Source organism: Zea mays, chromosome 8 (assembly GCF_902167145.1).
Source record: "Zea mays cultivar B73 chromosome 8, Zm-B73-REFERENCE-NAM-5.0, whole genome shotgun sequence".
Lineage (NCBI taxonomy): Eukaryota > Viridiplantae > Streptophyta > Magnoliopsida > Poales > Poaceae > Zea > Zea mays.
Genome location: NC_050103.1, coordinates 97,705,081 through 97,723,589, shown reverse-complemented (window position 1 = coordinate 97,723,589; position 18,509 = coordinate 97,705,081).

The window sequence follows — 18,509 nt, the reverse complement described above, 5'->3', positions numbered from 1 at the left end:
AGGTGTTGCTTTCCTCAATTCCTTAGTCCAAGTAATTCTTGCATCCTATGAACTACAATCATAAACACTAGAAAACTTATTAGTTCACGGATTGTGTTGTTCATCAAACACCAAAACTCAATTAGCCAAATGGCCGGGGTCCATTTTCCTTACAAGATCCAACACTTATCTGTATCTCAATAACACTTGAGCCCACACATCGCCGACAGAATAAAAAATGCAAAAAATGTATGACCTTCTTCCTTCTCGTTGAGCTTATCAGTCGTGTTGGGGGAGTGTGTGGTCATGGTGGGGACTTTTAAAAAAAATATCAATAGTTTATAATCATTATTTTAATCCTAACCTAAGAAATAGTATACATATTTGATTCTTTTGGTTGCGACAATGGTGTTGGAGTGACAATTTACCTTTGTCGTGCCACATGCACTTATACGATAGAAGGTGCCACAGTGGCGTGAAACATTGATATGTTCCTGCGATCGAAGGTAGGGCCCACCTTGTCACACCATCCATTCGAGTGTGATAGAGCTATCATGCCATGCAGACCGGCACGACAAGGTCATAAAGATGTCATGGGCCCAACCTATTTTCTTCCTCTATCTCTCTCCCTCCATCTTCCAGCTTCCGCTAGTGTGAGGAAAGTAGGGTTGGAGATGGTAGTGTCACCTATGATTTCGGCAACTCGCCTACCTCCGCCGCCATCCACTCCCTCCTCAGCTCCCCTCATTTGTAATGGTATGTAGTACTCTTTTATACTTCGATTTGGTGATTTCCTTGATGGATGCTTATGTTTGGGCTCGATGTATGGTACACACCAGACACATTTGGTGCCACCACAACTCTGCTAACTCACTTGTTTCAATTAGTTTTTGAGTTTGGTTATGTTTCAATCTTTGTATGGGCCCTCATGGGTTTATTTAGCACTAGTTTTTACAAGTGTACATCACCACTCCATACTAGAGTTGCCTATGTCAAACTACATATTCATGTCCCCTTAATAGTACGACCAAAGAAAAAAAGGGTTATATCACTACTCTAAGTGTACAACAACAACAACATTAAAATTTAGAACTAGTTAATTCTTAACCTTCTCGTTTATCCTATAAAAATTGTCAGTTTATTTCCATCAGTACGGCACGACCACCATATAACCCCAACAACCATTGTGTAACCTAGCTCACATCGTTTATACAAAACACACGCAAGTCAAAATAATCTTATGTTGTTATTAATTGTTAGACTCAACTAAGAGCCAAGAGCTTTTCATATCTCACTTTTAATGCCTTATTTTGCAGGAATATAATGTCTTGAAGAGAGAATCTTTCTTTTATTTGAAAAAGGGAAACTAGCGGACATATTAAAAATGATACCTTTGGTAGTGAATAACGAAGGAAGTCTATTCGATTGGTGAACATTGTGGTCTCTGTCAAATTTGCTGGAAGACATCACGTCCACAAATTTTTTTATTTCTGTCTCACGATGACATAGAGGAAATCCAAAACGTCTCTTGGTGCCCCTTTGCCTTTGATCGCCCTCACCCTATGTTTCCCTCTCTCGCTCGCTCGTTCGGTGTCCTTCACAAGCATTTGCCCTGAGGCCCACACGCCGCCTTCTACCTGGTTTGGGAACAGTGTAATTAAAGGGTATTCAAATGAATATCCAAGATTTTTATCAAAACAATTAATATATATAGTGTAAAATACATATTTATATGTAGAAACAAAATAATATTTGTGCTGCAATAAAAAAGGTTGGACGCTCAGGGAGTTGGTGACCCAACTACATTCGATGGCTCACCAATCGCGCCTACGCGTCATCCTTCTAAGCTCGTCGCACGCCTCGACACATCACCCACATGCCCTCTCGCCCAGTCACCCTAGCACATGCATGGTGCAGTCAAGAGCCGATCGTCGCTCGCCCGACAGTTGTACGACGCATCATCACTTAACACCTGCTCGACGGCCTCTTGCCGCCCATCGCTCGATCGTGTCTCCATGGGCCCATGGCGTTGCCCGTCATGTGCCCGCCTAGCGGTGGCCGCACGTTGCGCTTGCGGTATTGTCCGACGCGTATCTGTGGCTCGGACCAGCAGGTGCCTGGCACCGGTGTCGCCCACCCGACCACCTGCCGCCTTTTGTCCTCATCCGATTGTCTTTTGTCATTAGTATTTGAACAATTTTACTTTATGGTCAATTATATGCTCAACTTAAACTTATTTTTTACATAAAAAATAAAACTTAGTTTTGTTTGATATATATCATGTATATACTATAAAATTGTTGCCATGTAACATATTATGGTATTATCCTACGCGTGTCTGCGGCTTGGCACCACCTGATGCCTGCCACCGGTGTCGCCCACCTGGCCACATGTCTCCTTTTGTCCACGTCCAATTGTCTTATCACTAGTATTTAAACAAATTTACTTTATAATTAATTATATGCTCAACTAAAACTTAGTTGTGTTTGATATATATCATATATATATGCTATAAAATTGTTGCCATATAACATATTATGGTATTATTAGAGCAACTCCAAAAGGAAGTTAAAATTTTTCCTTAAAAACTGATTATTAAGAGTAGGCTAAAAAGTTATAAGAGTGAATCATGATGTGCACTCCAACAATCTCTCTAAATGTGACATGTGGCGTAATCTGTACAGTCGTCGGGAGACTGTGGATGATCCAATACGTTGAGGAATGAATTGAGGAGATATGGAAGACACCAAAATATGAGAAAGAGGAGGCTGTGAATGCAGGACACAAATTTTTTAGGGGAAGAATGATGGAGCTGTTGGAGTAAGAAAAACCACTATTCTTGACTAATATTTTCTCCGTTTCGTTTTAGTTGTCGCTGGATAGTGTAAAATTAAATTATCCAGCGACAACTAAAAAGAAACGGAGGAAGTATCTATTTTGGGTTAGTTTAAACGTTCTTTTGGAGTTACTCTTACCTACCATATCTCCATCCATCACCCTTCGTGATCGTGAGCCTAAAACCATATGCCCCTGGCATACATGAGCCAGTTGCGGGAACAAACAAAGCTGCTGACAGGTTCAATGGTGAATCTCGTTGATAGTAGGGTCACCGACAACAAGGACCACACCAGTAGCTTTGCCTTGACCTTCCATGTCGACTGTGATGCTTCTTGTTGGACTTCGTAGTGCGATGGTGGTGGTCACATGGGTGAGCGGTGGAGGCCATAGCCGAACTCGCTATTGAGGGAGACAACCCTGTGGCTTCTAACCTCACCAAAGTTGCGACGGGGGTGAGAGCATCGCCATGGTCTCGTGGAAGTGATGCGCATGCTAGCCGTGGACAGTGAACTCTGAATCAAGCTCGCCCCACCTGTGGCCATGGTGGCGTTTCAGCAATGGCCACAAAATCTAGTAGACGTCAAGCATTTCTAGAGATGTATTATCCAAAATAAAGAATTATATATTATGAGAGAGTATTTTAAACTTTATATATATACAGGTGGTCTGTATAAATTTTATACATTATTAATTAATGTAAAAGGTTTGTTTTCAAGATAAAGAGAAAGCATTCACATTTACTTGCATGCATTGCTGTAGATTACTCGAATCCCTTCCACGGCTTCACCGCGAACACCAACGTTTGCAAACTTGCCAATGCACGTGTTGAGTGAAACACAACACTAGCTAGCACCGTACCTTCGAACTCTACAGATCTTTTCACATCCTTTTTACGTATCAAAAAATGCACTGACGAGTCGCCATACGTGTTGACTGAACATGTTCGTGAGTAGCATATCTTCCAACTATACATATCTTTTCACATCCTTCTGAACGTATCCAAAAGGAAGTGCTCGATCCAAGGAGCATCGCCGCACACATGCTATTTGCCACCAGCACATCAGCACAAGATGCACATTATATTCCTTGTCATCTAGAATCACCTCGATGGAGAACGCATATCACAAGCTGCAAAATAATTAGATTCCGGTTTGACTTATTTTTGCAAATTATCTAAATGCATTGACCCATATAAAAAGAATAATATCATCAATGAGAGAACCTTCCAATTAACCACACCAAGGTCTTGTTTAGAGCGGCCTACCAGTAGAGATGATAATGGATACTCGAAACACGAAAATCTCACGGGTTTTACCCGATATGAAGTCGGGTATCGAATGGTTTATCTACCGTGGTAAGGACCTGTTTGTTTTAGCTTTTCTCTTACGAGGTTTTCTGAAAATCTGGCTGTGGTGAGAATCTGAGTATTATGAGGATTACATTGGGAGGAAGATGAAGGGATCCATATAGTTTAGGATCTAGAAAGTGATGGATTCCTCCTATCGCGACGACTCGACTGATTGGGTGTTCACCTTGATTTTAGAAGATGTTCATCAAAGCGATTTTTATAGAAGCGGATTGAAAAGTTTAGTGTTTGACAGTCCACAACAGCTTCTGGTAGCTAGAATCAACAAAAAATCCGAAACAAATAGGCCCTATGTTAATCGGCAAAAATCTCTACCCATTGGTTAGACGGGTACGGGTGGGTATTACCCATACCCGTGTACCCGTTAGGGGTGGGCACTTTTTTACCATAAACCGAAAACAGAACCGAACCGTACCGAACCGAACCGAAATTTCGGTTTTTTCGGTAGTTCGGTTCGGTTTCGGTTTTTATACCTCAGAAGTTCGGTTTTCGGTATCGTAATCGGTTTTCACCGTATACCGAACCGAAATACCAAAAAAACCGAATACCAAACTTTATCAATTCTAAAACTTGATTTTTTGATTATGTGAACTAAATGTGTGAAGCAATTAAATTGTTATTCACTTATTTATATGTGATGTATGATGTATCTCTAAATATTTGTACCTATATAATTTTTACTTTTTAAAATTATATGTAATCTATCATATAAACTTGTTGTATGTGTTGTTTTGAGTATAAGTTTGGTATTCGGTTTTTACCGAAAACCCGAAGTAAAAAACTGAAACCGAAGTTCTCGGTTTTCATTTTCTAGAAAACCGATTGGTTTCTAATGTCTAGAAAACCGAAGTTTTTTAAAACCGAAAAACCGAACCGAAATTTCAAAAAAAAAACCCGAATGCCCAGCCCTAGTACCCGTGGGTAAAAGATACCCACATCATACCACTATTATCAATAATAAAGCACATCTTACCTAAAAGAAAATACATCACCGATTATTATTTATTTAACTATCAAGTTACGTAATCATAGGCTTTATTTTATGTCAACTTTTTTATGTGTTTATTTGTCATTTTTAAGTGATTGGGATATTAGAATTTGAGTTGGGTATAGGTTATCCGAGAGATAAAATTACCCGCACGACTACGGTTATGGGTAAGATTTTATATCTGATCCACGAGCAGATATAGGTAACCCGATGCGGGTATAGAATGGTGCTACCCGACGGATATATCCGTTGCCATTTCTACTTAAGTTATGTAATCATGGGCTGCTTAAGTTAGGGCATGTTTCTATCCTATAATCTAAAATTTAATTGGTTAACCCTAAGCATTTAAATTTTAGACTATTTTATCTCATTTGTGTGGTCTAAAGTTTTCGTAACGTTAACTAAATTTTAGATAATAATTTAGTTCTTATGTTTAGAGCCTCAAGAGCGAAAGTGGCATAAAGTTTTGTGGTTAAATTTTTAAAAACTATTTTCTCCCCGGACTCATGGACCCAACTATTTGGATTCTTCTTTAGTAAGGTCGACCGAGTACCCATATTGCATATCATTTATACCTACGCATGTGGTGTAAAGTTACGGTGTACCATTTAACAAATATAGAGAGCCAGAAATGTAGTTTTAAACTTCGTAACTATTGGCGTATGTCGGTGTTTAGACTAACGGTCCTAACAAATTAGTGAAATGATACCACGTGCCTAGAATCTAGATGGTGTGTGAGTTGACACAAGCGATTTATTCTAGTTCGGATAATGTAAGGACTTACTTCCAGTATATGGGGATAAAGCTTATATTACTCACACCTAGGTGTCTGCAGTAGGGATTACAAACACGACGGGAGAGAGAAAGTCCCTAAGTCCCTAGGACTGATTGAAGCAAGTGGCAATATCGAAAGACTGAAGGAAAACTACCAATTGTTTGTAATGACCAAAATCTGTATAAGAAATTTTTTTTAATAATAATAAAATAAATACATGAAAGAATAAAATAGTAAATTCTGATATCTCAAATTATACTTGAGAGTTGCAAATTGAGAACTGAATTTTTGAAATCAAGAATTATTTTAGAAAAGAAGTAATAGAAAGGTTTTCCGTTCAACTAAATGATTAGTCATTTCATTAAATAATGCACTATAGGTATTTTATACCTAAGAATGTGTGGGGATACACGTAATAAAGAGTCATAATTTAAACTTGGAACCTCAAAGTATAAATGAAAATAAGATAGAAAATAAGAAAGGGGATTTAATGGAACTACTTATTTTTTTCCATAATTAAATAACAAGGAGAAGAGCAAATAATAATATGGTAAACCATAGATGTTATAATCACATTGGTGATTAACTTTGATACTTGGAAATTTGAAGTTCAAAATGGGAGTTTGAATTTGAATTTGATTTGAATGGAGAAAAGAGAATAGACAGAGAAACACTATAAAATACAAGATATATTTGTAAATAAATAAATTTATTCCATAATGGTATGACTCAAATTATACATTCAAAATTTAGTGCAAATTTGCCATAAAACTTTGGATTCAAATCTGGAATAAAAATAAAATAGAGAATAAAAGAGGGAAATAGAAAAGAGGAAGCAAATTCGGTTTGGGTCGTAATCCTTATTCGGCCCAGGTTACCATAGAAATCGCGCAGCCCAGCCTCACCCACCGTGCGCGCGTCACTGGATGGCGGGCCCCTTGGGTTGGTCTCACTAAAGATTGGGCCCACGCATCAGCCGGATGCCGCGCCAGTACTAGAATCTTCTCACTGACTGGTGGGCCAGCCATGTCATCCCCAATCACACCCAGTCGTCGTTCGCCTCAACAGAGTACCGACCATGGATGAAGTACGCGGCGAACCCCAAAGCATAGCGTGACCTCATCAGCAGTACACCCCAACGCGGCTGATCATGATTACTTCGTCGTACCCTCCGGGAACCCGGGTTGTGGACCGGTCAGCTCGGTCGTGATTTCCGCCAAAGCCGCGGCCATGCCGCCATTGCCGCGCGCCCGAGATCCCGGCCGCACACCAACCACATGTCCTCACCTGGCCATATAACCCTGGCGACCCGAAACCTTTTCTCCTTTCGCTGCGATGCCAAACCCAATTGCCAAGAATTGAGCTGAGGAGAGAGAGAAATCACGGGGGAATCCGTCGCCGCGCCGCTGGCGAATTCGCTGGTTCTTCGGTAATCCACTCCTGGTGCGCGGCTGTGAGGGTGCGCTCGATCCTTGGGTAACTGCCCGCGCCATCAATTTGAGCAGTGCACCACCTGGACTCAAGTAATTGATCGCCGGTCATCGGAGAGGACACCGCGCCACACAACGCCGAGGACTACGTCACGACCATCGGTGCTGTGAGTAAAACTCTTCTCTCTGAGTTCGCTACCATCCCCGCATCGAGTAGATCCAATCGGCTGTGTAATTGGGGCTCGGGAATGCCCAATCGCTGTTCGTCGGCGGGAGCTCCGCCGTAGCACATAGCGTCGCCGTGCTTAAGCCTAGGACGGAGGGGGGGACGAAACCACCACCATCCGATCCTCTGCGGACGGTTAAGATTATAAGAATATACCCCTTCGCGTAGGATTAGATCCTGGACGTTGGTGCTAAAGCGTACGCATCATATTAGATCACGCGTAATTGGGACCTGAACCTTAGATCGTGGATCCAACGGTTGCAGGCGCGTACCGTTTCGTGCCCTGGTGTTGTAATCAGGAGCGTCCGAAATTGAATGGACGGCTCATATCACACAGTAACCCTTCATCCGGACCTTTTGTTAAAAAGCCCTGGACTGTTTAGGAATCAACCCGCCGTCCTATGCGGGTATTCACCGAGTCTTGGAATATTTGCGCCGTACCCCTGCGCTTCCCTGCATTGACGCACAGTACAGACACTGAGAAAATGAAAGAAAAAGAGATAGAAAATGATTTTTACTATAAAATTAATTCCAGAATCTTGTTTAAATCATAGAAAATTCATTTTAACTCATTTTTTACCCGTTCCAATTTTTATAATTTTTTTATTAATACTGTTTATCACTGTTGGGGACTTGTTCTCAAATACTATGAATTAAGAACAAGGCAACATAAAATGTTAAATGTTAATGCCCTTCGTCCGCCGAAGCATTATTTCCTCAAGGATTTAACGAACTTCGGACGAAGGTCATGAAGTGCATACCTTCGGAAGCACAAGAGATAATAATGCAGAATTCATACAGAATATAAAGCTTAATACAAACATTATTATTAGATCATTTCTACTTTATTGATATAGAAAAATAGAAATGATTGTAGATTACAAATGTACCTTCGGCTTGAAGGATAGCAAAAGTACAAGCGTGACGCCAAAAGTAAATATCGAGTCCCCGTGAACAGTACGGGAGTACTGTTCATCTATTTATAGGCGTGGGACGCAGCCCATGTAAAATTACATTCATGCCCATTATAAAAGTTTACAACAACGACTCAAACCCTTATGGACTACAAGGTCATTCTATCTTTAAGTCGGTTTGTAACTCCGAAGCTTCATGAACGGCACCCTTCGGCAACGCGTACGGACAGCTTCATCTGAAGCTGCTTCTTCCTGTAGGACCTTCGGCGCCGAAGCATGGTCCCAACAGTAGCCCCTTCACGGTGCTAGATCGTTTTTCGTAACGAGCTTGATCCGTGAAAAAAGTCTCTTAGGCTTCAGGAAGCCGAAGGTCCAAAAAACACCTTCCCTGAGCTCGTTGTCGAGAAACGATACAGCTTCCGTGCGCGTAGCGGTCCCACCATGCAGGTTCGCTATTTTGGTCTTTGCGGCCCACCGCGCAGCGGGTGCGAGCAACTACTTGCCTGGTGTAAAAATCCTGACGATTCACCTTCTTACCTGCAGCACTATATAAACACACGAGTAGGTGTGAAGTTACCACAGCATTCATTGCTATTGCACTTTTTCGCTGCCAAAATTTTTAACCATAGCCGAAGCTTGACTCTCGCATTCAGACGAAGCTCCTGCTTAGTGCCTACTTCGTCAGAAGAAAAGCTTCGGGAGAGGAATTCGTTTAGCTGTCAAGAAATCTTTTAAAGAATTCAAAATTAAATGGCCAGAGTGCGCTCTACCGCTAGAGTTGAGCGTGAGGGAGACGAAGCTGAAGGAGCGGAGACTGTTCCCATCTCCGAAGCAATGCAACGATCCGGATTGGTGACCTCGGAGGAAATCCCCACTGTCGATATGGAACAGACTGTTGCCGAAGGTGAAGAAGGAGATATTGAGGAAACTGATTCTGATGATGATTACCATATCGCCGTACCAAGCAAGCCCAGCCATCTGGACTTCGGAAAGTCGACTGTCACCAAGGCCGATTTCTCCAAAATGGTGAAGTTAGGCTATTTCAGTGAAAATGAGAAGAAGCTGCTTCGCTTCGGGGGGGAGGAAACTACCCCGAAGCCAGAAAAGGATGAAATAGTTATTTTCAAGAGTTTTCTGAAAGCTGGGTTGAGATTTCCTTTGAATGGGATAATTTCTGATGTGCTGCAAAAATTTGGGATCTACTTTCATCAACTGACGCCCAACGCCATTGTCAGGCTTAGTGTGTACATCTGGGCCCTCCGAAGCCAGGCGGTGGAGCCGTTTGCCAACAGCTTTTGTCGAGTTCATGAGCTGCACTACCAGACGAAGGCCAGAAAAGATGGATTGCATGAAAATTTTGGTTGCTATAATTTTGCCTATCGGAAAACCACTAAGTTTCCTGTAATCAGCTACCGAAGCAAATGGCCGGCAGGCTGGAAGTCAGAATGGTTTTATGTCAAAGTTGACGAAGACAAAGAGAAGCTGGTACAGAGCCCTCTTGAATTGATCTTCGGAGAAACAAGACCGCGATGCCAAATGGCAGTAGAAGGTCCAACTTGGGCCGCATTGGCTGAGTTTAAAATTATTTCAGAACATATCGACACTAGGGACCTGGTGCAAGAGTTCTTGGCCTTCAGGGTTTTCCCTACTCTGAAAGAATGGGAAATGCCGAAGCTAGAGGGGGAGAAGAAAGAAGGGGAACTTGTGCGGTTACCTTACTATTACAAGTTTAAGAAATACTTTAAAACACCTTGTCAAGAGTGGCTGGATACAATTGAAGTAATGTGCAATGAAATACTCGGTAATTACTCCAAAAAAGAAGATCAGTTGATGACTGCAGCCTTCGGCACCCGTCCGAAGCGAAGACTGAATCGAGTGCTGGACGCCTTGGGTTTTGAATACCCTGACTATGAACAGTTGAATAAGGGTGCTGAGGGCCAGAAAAAGAAAAGGGTGGCCGAAGCTTTGAATAAAGATGACAAAGAACAACCAAAAAAGAAGAGTATTCCAAAGAAGAGAAGAATATCATCTCCGAAGCGAAAACTATCCGACGAAGAGGGGGCTCCTGCATCACCCTCTGCCACTGACGTGGAAGAGATCTTAAAGGTAATGACTGAATCCCTGCCCGTGAAGCTAAGTCCATTAGGGCCTCAACTGACGAAGTTTTTTCAGAAGGAAGAGAAGTCCGAAAAAACGAAGAAAACAACTAAAACAAAGAGACAAAGAATCATCGCAGTGACAGAAGTCATTGACAAGACACCACCGAGAGCTTCAGCTCGGAAGACACCAGCGGCTGAGGAAATAACAAATGTTGAAGTCGCACCTTCGGAGGTCGCGGCTACCGAAGCTACGTTGGCTGAAGATTTCAACATGGAAACCACAATTGAACACATTGACAAAATACTACAAGACATGACCTCAGAAGAAGCTACTACAGCTGCCGAAGAGACCATGGCCACAGTGCCGGGAAAAGGAAAGGAAATAGCCGAGGATACTTCGGAAGACGAAGCTTTCATATTTCAAAATTTAATTGGACAAGAACTGACAAGAACCGAAATAGAAGAGCTTAAAGAATATGCCAATCTTGCGGATATAAGCCAGGAGCACTCCTCTTCGGGGGTATTGACGATGAAAAATTAGACTGTATCCGGGATCAAACTGGAGCTAAGATTATCGGTACTCTATCAAAGAGTATCGGTTTTCCGAAGCTGGAAACGGATATCAGCCGCTACCGACGACAACATATCGTTGGTAGTTTATTTTATTCCAATTTCAAGGTGAACAACTTTTCCTTGACTTTTATTGCCTTTAATAATGAAGATATTTCTAACGAATGTTGTTTATGTGCAGAGTATGCTGTTGAGTAAAGCTTTGAAAATGCAGCAGGATCTGGAAGATAAAAAACACGAGGTTATAATTGAAAATTTAGAGAGCAAAATAAAAGAGCAATCAGCTACTATTGAAAAGAAAGACTTCGAGCTTCAGACAACTGAAGGCTTATTGGCAGAAGCCGAAGCTAAAATTGCAGAATTGAATACGAAGCTTCTCTGCCAATCAGAATACTTTGAACAAGAAAAGCAAGAACTTAATGCAAAACTTGAGGCCGAAGTCCAACAAAATTCAGATTTGAAAAGATTATTGGCAAGCCTTCAAGACAAATGCTTGGAGTTTAGCAATAAATGTATTCAACGACTAAAAAAGATCTTCCACTCGGTCGGGGCCAGCAGTGGGAAATTCACCCCGTCAGCTGAAGATTTACCAAAGACCTTCGAACATATTGAAGGTGAAATTGATGAGCTTGACGAAGTTATAGCCGGGCATGGTGACTTCTGTGCCTGGGTAGCTTCTCGGGGCACTGCTGCAGCATTTCTGAAAGCTGGCTGCGACCATGGAAGAATTATTAATAGGCCCAATTTCACTCTATCACCATCAATTTTAGATGATATTCCTGACCTCGCCCGAAGCATTTCTAATAGATTTATAAAGATGATATGGACAAAAGGCGGGCGAGAAAAAGTTGGAGACGAAGCTCGAAGTCATCTTGAACCAGTAAGGAATCATACCTTGTGCTTACCTTTTCCTTCAAACTTGATTTTTACTCACAACACCTTAATTCGTATAGGATGACGAAGCCGAGACCGATGCTTAAGGAGTATGACGCCGAAGCTGAGGCCCCATGAAGATCAGTAGGGGTAGACTGTAGAAAAACTCAAGAGACTTTTGTAATAAGTTTTGTAAATATAGCTAAACTGCTCTTAATGAATTTTGCTCATACCTTGTAATATATTCTTACCCTTCCATCAATGTATGAGGTGCTTTGGTGTGGACGAAATTAGCATTTTGAGCCGAAGGCGAAAAAACACCTTCCCTTCTTTTCGTACACAACGAAGCATAAAAGACAACTTTTTCTTTTTGCCGAAGCCTTTCTTTTCATACCGAAGCAACCATTTATGCTATGATGATGGTTATCCTACATATGCCTGAATGAATGTTTATGAATGCAAATGTTATGATGTAATGTGGTGTGCGAATGAATGACCAAACACATATCCGAAGCCATAACCACAACTGTTAGTTCCTTAGAAATAATCACATATCAGCGCTGACTTTTCGCTGTAAGCCTCCCTTAGGAGCTTCTTCGCCTTTTACTTTCGGCGGTATCAGCGTTTATTTTTCGCTGTAAGCCTCCCTTAGGAGCTTCTTCGCCTTTTACTTTCGGTGGTATCAGCGTTAATTTTTCGCTGTAAGCTCTGCATTCCCTTTGGAACGACTTTTGAGCAGAAAACTTACACTGCGCTCCCTTTGGAACGACTTCTTTGGTAGCTTCGTCGTGCTCTGCATCCCCTTAAGGACGGCTTTCGAGCTTCTCCCCTGTTTTCTTTTTCTTTTGGCACTCGATGGTGCATTCTCAGTTTTTTACATTTACATCTTTGGGGATTTCGCTCTTATAGAGCTGAAATAAAAAAGAGAAATTACATGCTATGGCCCCATTAAAAACCTTTCTGCCCCTTCAGAAAGGAAAAGGGTGCCATAAAAATAAAATAAAATAAAATATGAAAAAATTACATCAAGCTATACATAATATCGCCGAAGCTCATCCGCATTCCAAGATCTAGGAATGTCGTTGCCGTCCATATCCTTCAATCTGTATGAACCGGGTCTTGACGAAGATACTACCAAAAAAGGTCCCTCCCATTTCAGCTGCAATTTGCCCACTATATCTAGATTAGCCACTCTCCGAAGCACCAAATGTCCTGGCTCAATATTCTTTAGCTGGACCTTTCTATCACGCCATTTTATTGTTTCGGCTTGATATTTATTGATGTTTTCCACGGCTTGAAGCCTGATCCCTTCTATAGCATCTTTTTCCACAGAGTAATCAGCTTCAGATTCTGATTCTGCCGAAGCTACTACTCTTATTGACCCAGTTTTAGCTTCTTCTGGAGTTATTGCTTCGTCACCAAATAATAATTTGAATGGGGTAAAGCCTGTTGACCTTGATGTTGTTGTGTTGTGGCTCAACACCACTTTGATTAATTGATCTGGCCACTTTCCCCTGGGTTGATTGAAGATTAACTTCATTATTCCTGTCATTATGATGCCATTGGCTCTTTCAACAAGTCCATTTGACTCCGGATGTCTAACTGATGCAAAATGGATCCTCGTGCCAATTTGATCACAAAATTCTCTGAAAGCTTCGGAGTCGAACTGTGTCCCATTATCTACAGTGATAGCCTTTGGCACTCCGAAACGACAAACAATGTTCTGCCAGAAAAACTTTTGAATGGTGGCCGAAGTTATTGTGGCTAAAGGCTTTGCCTCAATCCATTTAGAAAAATATTCCACTGCCACTACAACATATCTTAAGTTTCCTTGGGCTGGTGGTAACGGACCTAACAAATCAAGGCCCCACCTTTGCAATGGCCAAGTGGGTTGTATCAGCTGAGTCAAAGACAAAGGTTGTTTTTGATCTCTTGCACATTTCTGACAACCTTCGCACTTTTGAACTAATTCCGCTGCATCCGAAGCCGCCTTCGGCCAATAAAACCCTTGACGAAAAACTTTTCCAAGCAACGGCCTAGATCCAATATGAGATCCACGCATGCCTGCATGTATTTCCTTCATTAATTCTATGCCTTCGGCTCTGGATAAACACTTGAGTAATGGAGCACAGACTCCATGCTTGTACAGCTCCCCTTCTATTATGACATATGGACGAGCTCTTGCCTCTATCCTCCTGTTATAAGTTTCGTCATCTAAAAGAAAGTTACCTTGAAGGTAAGAGATAATCTCAGTTCTCCAGTCTTCACTATAAACAGGAGATATATTGAGGACTGCTCTTTCAAGAAGTTCCACCGAAGGTGCTTTTATTGTTTCGAAAAATACATCCGAAGGTAGGGACAGCCCCTGTGCTGCTGACTTGGCTAGCAAATCAGCATGCTCATTTTCTCCTCGAGGAATATTCTTGACAGAAAATCCTTCGAAGGAAGCTTCAATCCTTCGGACCGTGTCTAGATATTTTTCAAGCTTCGGGTCTCTAGCCTTACAACTCTTGTCGATATGACCCGAAACAACCTGGGAATCAGTTTTAAGAATGGCCCTTCTGATTCCCATTGCTTTTAACTTCCGAAGACCCAAAAGCAGAGCTTCGTACTCAGTAATATTGTTTGTGTAACTGAAATCGAGTCTTGCCGCATAACAAGTTTTAACTTTGGAAGGTGAAACCAACACAGCAGTTGCTCCTGCTCCGAAGGTTCCCCAAGACCCATCGCAAAACACTGTCCATGCTTCGGCATCTTTATTTGTTTCTTCATCCTGAGCCCCTGGCGTCCAATCAGCAATGAAGTCTGCCAACGCTTGAGACTGGATCGAAGATCTATGCACGTAATCAATGCAAAATTCATTGAGCTCCGCAGCCCATTTTCCAATCCGTCTAGTAGCTTCTCTATTTCTCATAATATCCTTCAGCGGTTGTGAAGAAGGAACAATGATGTTGTAAGCTTGAAAATAATGCCGAAGCTTCCTGGAGGCCATCAAAACAGCATACAGTACCTTCTCCAATTCTGTGTAATTTTTCTTTGATAGACCAAGAACTTCGGATACAAAATATATTGGGGTCTGCTTCTTAACTTGGCCCTCAAGCTTCTCCTGGACAAGTGCTGCACTTACCGCTGAGTGCGAAGCTGCCACATATAATAACAAAGGAGCCCCTGGCGTTGGTGGAGTTAATGTTGTTAGATCTATCAAATATTGCTTCAACTCTTCGAAAGCTTTCTGTTGAATTGGTCCCCATTGAAAGACTTCGGATGACTTCAGCACTTCGAAGAATGGTAAATTTCTCTCTGCTGATCTAGATATGAATCTGTTGAGAGATGCCAGCCTTCCCGTCAATCCTTGGGCCCCCTTTTTTGTACTTGGTGGTTCCATTCAAAGTATGGCTTCAATTTTACTTGGATTAGCCTCAATTCCCTTTGTTGAAACCAGGCAATCAAGAAATTTCCCCTTCTTTACTCCGAAGACACATTTTTCTGGATTCAGCTTTAGACCAGCCTGTCTAAAATTAGCGAAGGTTTCCTGCAGATCAGCAATGTGATTTTCTTACTTCGTGCTTTTTACAATGATGTCATCAACATAAGTTAGCACATTTCTGCCTATCTGAGATGAAGAACCTTCGCTGTCATTCTGCTGAAGCTTCCTCCAGCATTCTTGAGCCCCTCAGGCATCCGAAGGTAACAATATGTTCCACAAGGGGTTATGAAGCTGGTCTTCGGCTCATCCTCCTTCTTCATCCAAATCTGATGATAGCCTGAATAACAATCTAGCAGACTCATAAGTTCTGATGAAGCTGCTACATCAACTAAGGAATCTATCCTTGGCAATGGAAATTCGTCCTTCGGACATGCCTTGTTGAGATCTGTAAAATCGATACACATTCTCCATTTGCCATTGGCCTTTTTTACCATAACAGTGTTAGCTAGCCATTCTGGGTATTTTACTTCTCTGATAACTCCTGCACTGAGGAGTCTTTTGACTTCATTCCGAGCACCTTCGGCCTTGTCATCAGACATCTTCCGAAGCCTCTGCTTTCTGGGTCTGAAGGATGGATCAACATTAAGTGAGTGTTCAATAACATCCCTGTTAACTCCGCAGAGATCATTAGTTGACCATGCAAAAACATCTTTGTTGTTGAACAAAAACCTTATCAAGGTTTTCTCCTGTTCTTCGGATAGTTGGGAGCCCAACAACACCTTCTGCTCTGCTATGTCCTCGCATAAGAGCATGGGCTTCGGCTGATCTGCCGAAGCTGCTTTCTCCCTTCTGAATTTGTACTGTTCACAAGCTTCAGCTCCATCTATGTTATGGATTGCTTTTGAGTTAGTCCAGTTTCCTTCGGTCCTTCTGGCAGCTTCCTGACTTCCATGAATAGCAATGGGTCCTTGATCCGAAGGTATCTTCATGCAAAGATAAGCAGGATGAAGAATTGCTTCGAAAGCATTGAGAGTACCACGACCAATGATTGCATTGTAAGGGTACTCCATGTCAACAATGTCAAACACAACTTGCTCAGTTCTGGTGTTGTTAATAAATCCGAAGGTCACTGGCATGGTGATCTTGCCCAGTGCTACAATCTGTCTTCCTCCGAAGCCGCAGAGAGGGTGTGTAGCATCATGAATCTTGTCTTCTCGCTCTTGCATTTGTCTGAAGGCCTTAGCAAATATAATATCAGCTGCACTGCCTGTATCAACCAAAACATTGTGGACCAGAAACCCTTTGATAACACAAGAAATAACCATAGCATCATTGTGAGGGAAATCTTTGAGTTGAAGATCCTCTTGGGAGAAGGTGATCGGAATGTGAGACCATCTTGACTTGATGAAGGGCCCTTGCACTCCAACATGTTGTACCCTTCCCTGCGCTTCTTTCTTCTGTTTTTTGTTGGCTGGCTCTGAGCATGAACCACCTGTTATCGGGAGCACCAGCTTCGGGGACGAAGCAGCTCCAGCTTGATCGTTGAACGAAGCCATCAGCTCAAAAAAGTGGAAGTGAGTTGACCGGAGGTGGGCGCCAATGTTGGGGACTTGTTCTCAAATACTATGAATTAAGAACAAGGCAACATAAAATGTTAAATGTTAATGCCCTTCGTCCGCCGAAGCATTATTTCCTCAAGGATTTAACGAACTTCGGACGAAGGTCATGAAGGGCATACCTTCGTAAGCACAAGAGATAATAATGCAGAATTCATACAGAATATAAAGCTTAATACAAACATTTGATAGTCGCCTAGAGGGGGGGTGAATAGGGCGAAACTGAAATTTTACAAATATCAACACAACTACAAGCCGGGTTAGCGTTAGAAATAAACTCGAGTCCGCGAGAGAGGGCGCAAAACAAATCGCAAGCGAATGAACAGGTGAGACACAATGATTTGTTTTACCGAGGTTCGGTTCTTGCAAACCTACTCCCCGTTGAGGAGGCCACAAAGGCCGGGTCTCTTTCAACCCTTTACCCTCTCTCAAACGATCCACCGATCGAGTGAGCTTTCTTCTTCTCAATCACTTGGGACACAAAGTCCCCGCAAGGACCACCACACAATTGGTGTCTCTTGCTTCAATTACAAGTGAATGAATGTTGATCACAAGAACAAATGAGAAAGAAAGAAAGCGATCCAAGCGCAAGAGCTCGAATGAACACGGCAAATCACTCTCTCTAATCACTAAGGCTTGATGTGGAGTTGGAGAGGATTTGATCTCTTTTGTGTGCTATGGAATGAATGCTAGAGCTCTTGTAAGGTGTTGAAGTGTAGAAACTTGGATGCAATGAATGGTGGGGTGGTTGGGGTATTTATAGCCCCAACCACCAACTTGACCGTTGGTGGAGGCTGTCTGTTCGATGGCGCACCGGACAGTCCGGTGCACACCGGACAGTCCGGTGCCCCCTGCCACGTCAACACTGCCGTTGGATTCTGACCGTTGGAGCTTCTGACTTGTGGGCCCGCCTGGGTGTCCGGTGCACACCGGACAGGTACTGTTTGCTGTCCGGTGTGCCAGCATGGGCGTGCCTGCCATCTGCGCACTCAGAGCCCGCATTAAATGCGCGGCAGAGAGCCGTTGGCGCGAAGATAGCCGTTGCTCTGGAGTCGCACCGGACAGTCCGGTGCACACCGGACAGTCCGGTGAATTATAGTGGACGAGCCGTTGGCTTTTCCCGAAGCAGACGAGTTCCTGAGGCCGACTTCCTTTGGCGCACCAGACACTGTCCGGTGTACACCGGACAGTCCGGTGAATTATAGCCGAGTCGCCTCCGGAAATTCCCGAAGGTGGCGAGTTCGAGTCTGAGTCCCCCTGGTGCACCGGACATGTCCGGTGGCACACCGGACAGTCCGGTGCGCCAGACCAGGGGTGCCTCGGTTGCCCCTTTGCTCCTTTGTTGAATCCAAAACTTGGTCTTTTTATTGGCTGAGTGTGAACCTTTTACACCTGTATCATCTATACA